This window comes from Sus scrofa, chromosome 7 (genome assembly GCF_054392235.1).
Source record: "Sus scrofa isolate SSC_HxYL_T2T_F1_AM1 chromosome 7, Sscrofa_HxYL_maternal_Yorkshire_Landrace_v2.0, whole genome shotgun sequence".
NCBI classification, from domain to species: Eukaryota; Metazoa; Chordata; class Mammalia; order Artiodactyla; family Suidae; genus Sus; species Sus scrofa.
The window spans coordinates 114,172,406-114,179,453 of NC_139389.1; positions in this window are offsets into that span (position 1 = coordinate 114,172,406).

Consider the following 7,048-nt stretch of genomic DNA (forward strand, 5'->3'; position numbering starts at 1 on the left):
ATGCAATATATACACTTTATGTCAAATTAATCTTAAATGAGGTATTTAGGATCTTGTATTCTGTAGGGATTTAAATGATAATTTATAATATAGATATTGGGTCAAAGATAGGAGATAGTGACAGATTGCATAAAAGGTATAAAGGTACAGTAATCATTTCTAGTATTTTCAAGGTTCACAGGCTAAAAACTTCAAATATTGTTGACTTATTAAAATAACAAAATAGCTACATATGATGGGAGAAGCAGTTTGTGGAAGATAAACTCCTCTTTGGACACTTTGATTCTTAACAGCTGATAAAATATTCAAGTTGCTAGTTAATATTAAAAAAAATGCCTATGGGAAACAGAAGATGAATGTTAGGTCTGAAGTTATAGGTTTGGGATTCCCTCCATCAGCATAGAACTGATGATAACAATTATTAGAATAGATAACATTCCATAGAAGCCAACCATATCAAGTTCTGCTTTCAGCAATAGGATCAACACATATTCCAAAAAAACCTATTACAAACCCTGAGAAATTCTGGATAAAATAAAACAAATAGACTTTTAAGTCCTAGATGAGCAAAGTGGAAAAAACTCACACATTAAAAAAAAAAAAAAAAAAGGGAAGACTGAAATAACCTAAAACCGAGTGTAAATATGTGTAAAAGTCACAGACTGCCCATGGGCATCTCCTGACAGCAGGAATCTAGAGGCTCAGGTTTTAATGGCCAAGACCAGGAAAGATGAGAAAGACCTCCATCTAGGTCACAGGAATAAGTCAAATCTGAGACTTCTGCTGAAAGTTGGGTTACTCAGAAGGATATTCCCTTAATAAAAACGTAAGTCAGAAAACAATTTATCCACTGGGAAGAGAGCAAAAGAGGAATGAGTTTGCCTTAGGTCTTGGTTGAAAGGAAAAATGAGTCTCCATACTGACAACTCATTATGAATGAAATTCATGACAAGTCTGCCTTCATGTGGGATAGGGAGTTGAACATGCATTCTCTTTGCATTCTGGTAAACAGGCTTCCAGGTTCCTAGTGGCCCAGGACACCTGACCGAAGGAAACACAAATCCTGTCTAGATAAACAATTCTCTGAACCCAGATTCTTCAGAAACTCCATAAATTAATATCAGCCAAAAGGAAGAATACAAAGTCAAATTATCAAAAACACAAGTAAAGAATGCACTAACAACAAAAATAAAAGAAAAACAGCCTAAGACCTTCAAATGTTGGAAAAATCAAATATAAATTTACCTTAACATATGTCTTAAATGTTTTTTGGGGAAAAGAGAGAATTAAAAATAAGATCATAGAAGATGGTAATTTCAACAGATAACCAGGAACATTTGAAAAAAACTCAAAAGAACTTTCGCACATGAGTAATATTAAATTTTGAACTTAAAAACTCAGTGGATTGGTTACACAATAAATTAGACACAAGTGAAGAGAGAATTGACTCTTCCATAAGACAGATCATAAGAGTCAAAAAAATGCAGCTCCCTTGATATTTTAAAAAGTATAAAAGACTTGGAGAATAGAATAAGGAAACATCATCTATTTGGAGTTAAAGAGGAAAAAAATAAAGAAATGAAGGAGAACTGATATTCAAAGAATTGATGGCTTTGAATTTTATATGTGTATCTTCAATTCAGGAAGCACAACAATACCAATAAAAGTAAATAAAATGAAGTCTCCATTTTAGTGCATGAGAGTGAATTTCAAAGCATTATTATCAAAGAGAAAAATAAAAATGTAGCCAGAAAGAGGGAAAAATGTATACAAACTGCTAACAGACTGTCAGCAGATTCTTAACAGCAATACTGGAAACACCAGTAAAATAATATCTCCAAAAAACTACATGTAATTACATCCCTGCCTAAAGAACAAGAACGAAAAATCATATTTTTAGATAAAGAAAAAGTCTACTACAAATGCACCATCACTAAATAAATTTCTAAAGAATAAAATTTAGGAAAAAATAAAATTAATTGTATTTTCTATGAGGTGGGCCCGATAAGAAAGACTGGTAAGCAAATAAATTGGTAAACATGCAAGTAAATATAAATGAACATCTATGTATGAAATAATAGTAATTTGAAAAAGAACTAAAATACTGCACCAAAATATAACATTTCAGAATATGTGTGACATTTATTGAGAAAATTACAAAATTTAATTGATAAACAGTAAAGAATACCTAAACAAATGGAAAGATATGGTCATGTATAGAAAGATGTAACACCACATAAATCTCAATTATCCCACAAAGCAATTTTAAATGCAATAAAATTTCAATTAAAGTGCTAAAAATGTTCTTTCTTAGAACGTGGAAAACTGATTCTATTTTTTTTTTTTTTGGCTGCACCTGTGGCATGTGGAAGGCCAGGGATCAAATCTGAGCCACAGCTATGACCTACCCTATAGCTGCAGCAATACCAGATCCTTAACTCACTGTGCCACAGCATGAATTCCATATCCTAAAATTTATATGAAAAATCAAAATGTCAAAAATAACCAAGATGCTCCTCAGGAAGACAAGTATGTTTGAGGATAGTAGGAGAAGGAATTTGTAATAATAAAGCTTTTTATGAAACTATAGATTAGTTTTCAATTACATGAAACATTTCACAGGTCAAAAACTAATACTGGGAACTTGTCATGGTTCAACACAATAATAAAAAAAGGTGTAATATAGTATTGGTTTTGAGAACAACAAAGAGACAAGGAAAATTCAGAATAGAGAACACTGGGACAGACTCATGCATATATGGAAATTTGTCAAAACTGGCATCATAAATCATTGGATGAAAAAAATAAAGATGTGATAATTATTATATGTTAGGAAATAAAGTCAAATTAGATTTCTTATTTAATGCCATAGAAAAATTAGCTCCAGGTGGACAAAACACATACTTAAGAAAAACAAATATTAAAACTACTAGAAAAAATTTAGGAGAAGGTCTTACAAATATGATCCCTCCTTCTTCTTCAGTGATAGAATCTTCAAATGGGCACACGGCTATTTAAACTAAAGACAATATTTTATAAACTTCTTTGCAGGTAGGGTCATTTTGTGACAAAAGTTCTGGCCAATGGGATATAAGTGAAATGTCCATAAAACATTTTATAAGAATCTCCTTAAAAGACAGTTGGCAGACCCATATTTGCCTTTTTTTCCTCTTCCTTTCTGCCCTTATGCTTGGGATATGGGTATCTAAGAACTATACAGCATCATGAGGGCTGGGAAGAAAGCTAAAAGCCTAGATCTCTAAGGACTTGATGGAACTGAGTTTTCATACCTGCTGCACATCACCTATGTCTGGATTTTTACATGAAAACATAACCTTCTGTCTTATTTAATTCATTATTATTTTAGGTCTCTGCTCCTCACAGGCTAAAGCAAACTAAATACTAACTAGTGCAATTTGCAATAGCATGTCCTCTCTCCTTACTTCAGAAAGCCTATAAGAGAAAAACAGAATACACAGGAATATTTGGGTTGTTTCCATGTCCTGGCTATTGTGAATAGTGCTGCAATGAACATGCGGGTGCATGTGTCTCTTTTAAGTAGAGTTTTGTCCAGATAGATGCCCAAGAGTGGGATTGTGGGGTCATATGGAAGTTCTATGTATAAATTTCTAAGGTATCTCCAAACTGTTCTCCATAGTGGCTGTACCAGTTTACATTCCCACCAACAGTGCAGGAGGGTTCCCTTTTCTCCACAGCCCCTCCAGCACTTGTTATTTGTGGACTTATTAATGATGGCCATTCTGACTGGTGTGAGGTAGTATCTCGACATGGAAACAACCCAAATGTCCATCGACAGATGATTGGATTCGGAAGATGTGGTATATATACACAATGGAATACTACTCAGCCATAAAAAAGGATGACATAATGCCATTTGCAGCAACATGGATGGAACTAGAGAATCTCATCCTGAGTGAAATGAGCCAGAAAGACAAAGACAAATACCATATGATATCACTTATAACTGGAATCTAATATCCAGCACAAATGAACATCTTCTCAGAAAAGAAAATCATGGACTTGGAGAAAAGACTTGTGGCTGCCTGATGGGAGGGGGAGGGAGTGGGAGGGATCGGGAGCTTGGGCTTATCAGACACAACTTAGAATAGATTTACAAGGAGATCCTGCTGAATAGCATTGAGAACTTTGTCTAGATACTCATGTTGCAACAGAACAAAGGGTGGGGAAAAAATGTAATTGTAATGTATACATGTAAGGATAACTTGATCCCCTTGCTGTACAGTGGGGAAAAAAAAAAGAATACATAGGAATAATCCTATAGGAACATCCACTTTCAATAGACTAAATGGGAAGAGAAAACAGTGAGAGAAAGAACGTCTAAGAATTAGAAGGACCACATGCTGTGAAATACAAAGAGGGAGGATTATCTCTGGGCTTGTCTAGATTAGAAGGAGGTCACTGGTGACTTTAGAGGACCAGTTTCCAAAGAATGACTAAGTCAGTGAAGCAACACAGCACTCATGGGATTACTGCCACTTGCACGTTACTTGGAGGCCTTCCAACTCCACACACAACCAGTATACAAAACACATTTGGTGCTTTCTGGGCTACAGGTATAACTAGATGTATCTGAATCATCAAGAAAAAGACAGAGTCCTTACCCTGAATAATTTCTTGATATCTTTTCCATAATTGTGGCACACCCAGTAGGAACATGCCTGATCTACTCTACTTGGTCACAATTGAATTGACAATCCAAATGGGGTCCAATCTCTCTCTCTCCTTCGCTATATAAGGGGATCATTGGTTTCCTCTGTGGTTTAGAAAGTAATCATTTATGCCATGGAATGAACTACATACATCGCCATCAATAATGTATTGTAGATGTGTATATGAGTGTCTACCTGTAACAGAAAATCTCAAATCTTCTAAAGGTGTTAACTAAAATGTGGGCCTGATATCACTCACCATCTGTAAGAAGCCCTGGGCACCAGAACAAGAGAAGAAGTGGATGCCGGCCAGAACATAGAACTTAGCAAAATATGAACAGGCATACCTCAGTATACCCAAGGGAGATGCTTTTTAAAAATGTGTTCAAACCGAGAATACATATGCCAAAAGAGATTTCTCCATAAGAAATAGTGGTAAGGAATAAATTTAGGGGATTTCAGTCATTACAACGTATAGCCTATACTTACAATCCTTAAAGTATGATGGGGCACACACTTAAATGTGTAGAATCAGTAGTAGAGTTGACCCAAAAAAATAAGCGTTGGGTTTTATGAAGGGAAATGCAGCCATTACAAAAGCAGGAGAGGTTTGTCTCAGTAGGATGACTGCTGTCGGAAATGGGGGGTTAGATTTCCCTTTTCCATCAAAGGGTGGGAATTCCTAAATGTTGCCTTAGGATTTTCTTCACCTCAAAGAAACTTTCCTGTGCCACATATTTACAGTGCATTCCTCCCAGTAGAATTGATAGAGCCTCTAACCCTCAAGCTATTAATGTAACAAGTGTCATCTATTAGGCATAGACAAATAGAAACAGAGAAGGTAGTGAAAACTCTGTAGTGGAAGCAGGAAGACCTCATGAATCACCATTCTGCAGCATTAAGTGGAGATGCCACCTCCTGTGGAAGTGGCCTATGAGGACACCGAAGCCTGTGGTCTGTACGTATGTTATTCAGTTGCCTAAATTGCCTCACATATGTTGTCTAAACTGTATGAATCAAAAATTTTGGCCTGAATTGCAAAAATTAAGTCAACAATACAATCCACTCCATCCCATTTCATATCCACGCTCACCGCATTTGGATGAAAGTTCTCACATTGGGGAGGAGGGAGAGGGAAAATAAGAGGGGAATAGCAGCAAAGCCAGGAAAGGAAACAGAAGTTAAACTCCCTTTTCTGAAGCAGGAATGCGAATAAGAGGGTTCCTGGATCCCTAGAATTCTTTCAGTCCAATCTCCATGGTTTGGGGCAGTTAAAACAGCTACCATTTATCAGGAGGTACCTGGAATCTCTGCCACCACTCTAGAAGACCTAGGCAGCTGCAAGACCCAGAATTGTTCCCTGGATATATAAGCTACACAATACAAATGTAAGTTTGAGCTCCAAGGGGAGCAAGGTTCTAGCCAGTCTTGGCTCCTGCAGGTAGACCCAGGAACTCCCAATGGCTATATGTGCAGGTTCACTTCCTGATTAAAAGTTTTCAAATTTTTGCACTGGTATATGGTGGGGATTTATTCTATGCTTCTTACTCTAGCATATCATCCTCTTTTCTATTTCACAAATATAAGCCACAGTAGTTGACCAAGATGACTAAGCCACAGTGAATCCTCATTCATGTGAAAACTGGGAATGAATTGTGAATGCCTTTGCAAAACGCTCCAATACGACACATTATTACACTAAGGAATTTTATTACAAATTTTCCTGGAATATCTTTCAGGGCTCAATGTTGGCTGGAAAATCCTTTTATTTTTCAAACGCCCTTTTTCTATGTTTCTCTCCAGTTTCTTCTAGAAGTCCTTCTGGATGGAGTTAAATGGCAAAACTTCAAGGTTTTAAGGCTCAGTACATTTGGAGATTATATCTGTTACATAAGATATTATTGTGTTTTTATTTTTTATTTACCAGTTACACTATAAGCACAGTGTCAAAAAACATATTTTATACCATCTGTATATATACCCACTGAAGGTAGTGTTTTTATGACTAATGCTTTATTTATGACAATAGATGCTCAAATATACATTGGTGATTTAATGTTAGTTGTTTAACTGCCTGCTCACCCAGGAGAGGAAGAAATAGAGAAATATAAAACATACCTCCTATCCTCAGTTCTCTCAATTTTTGTGAAATGGATTGAATTATCCTTCTAAAAATGATTGACATATTTTAAGGTCTTATTTTTTTTGACTGATTAGGCCTTAGTAGTCACAGCGAATGAACACTGTAAATATATACTGACTTACTAAATGGAAGACAGTCCACCTTCTTCTCCATCTAGATCTTGCCCATCATCCTAGGTCAACTCAAGTCCTTTCAAACTCCACAAAGTCTCCTC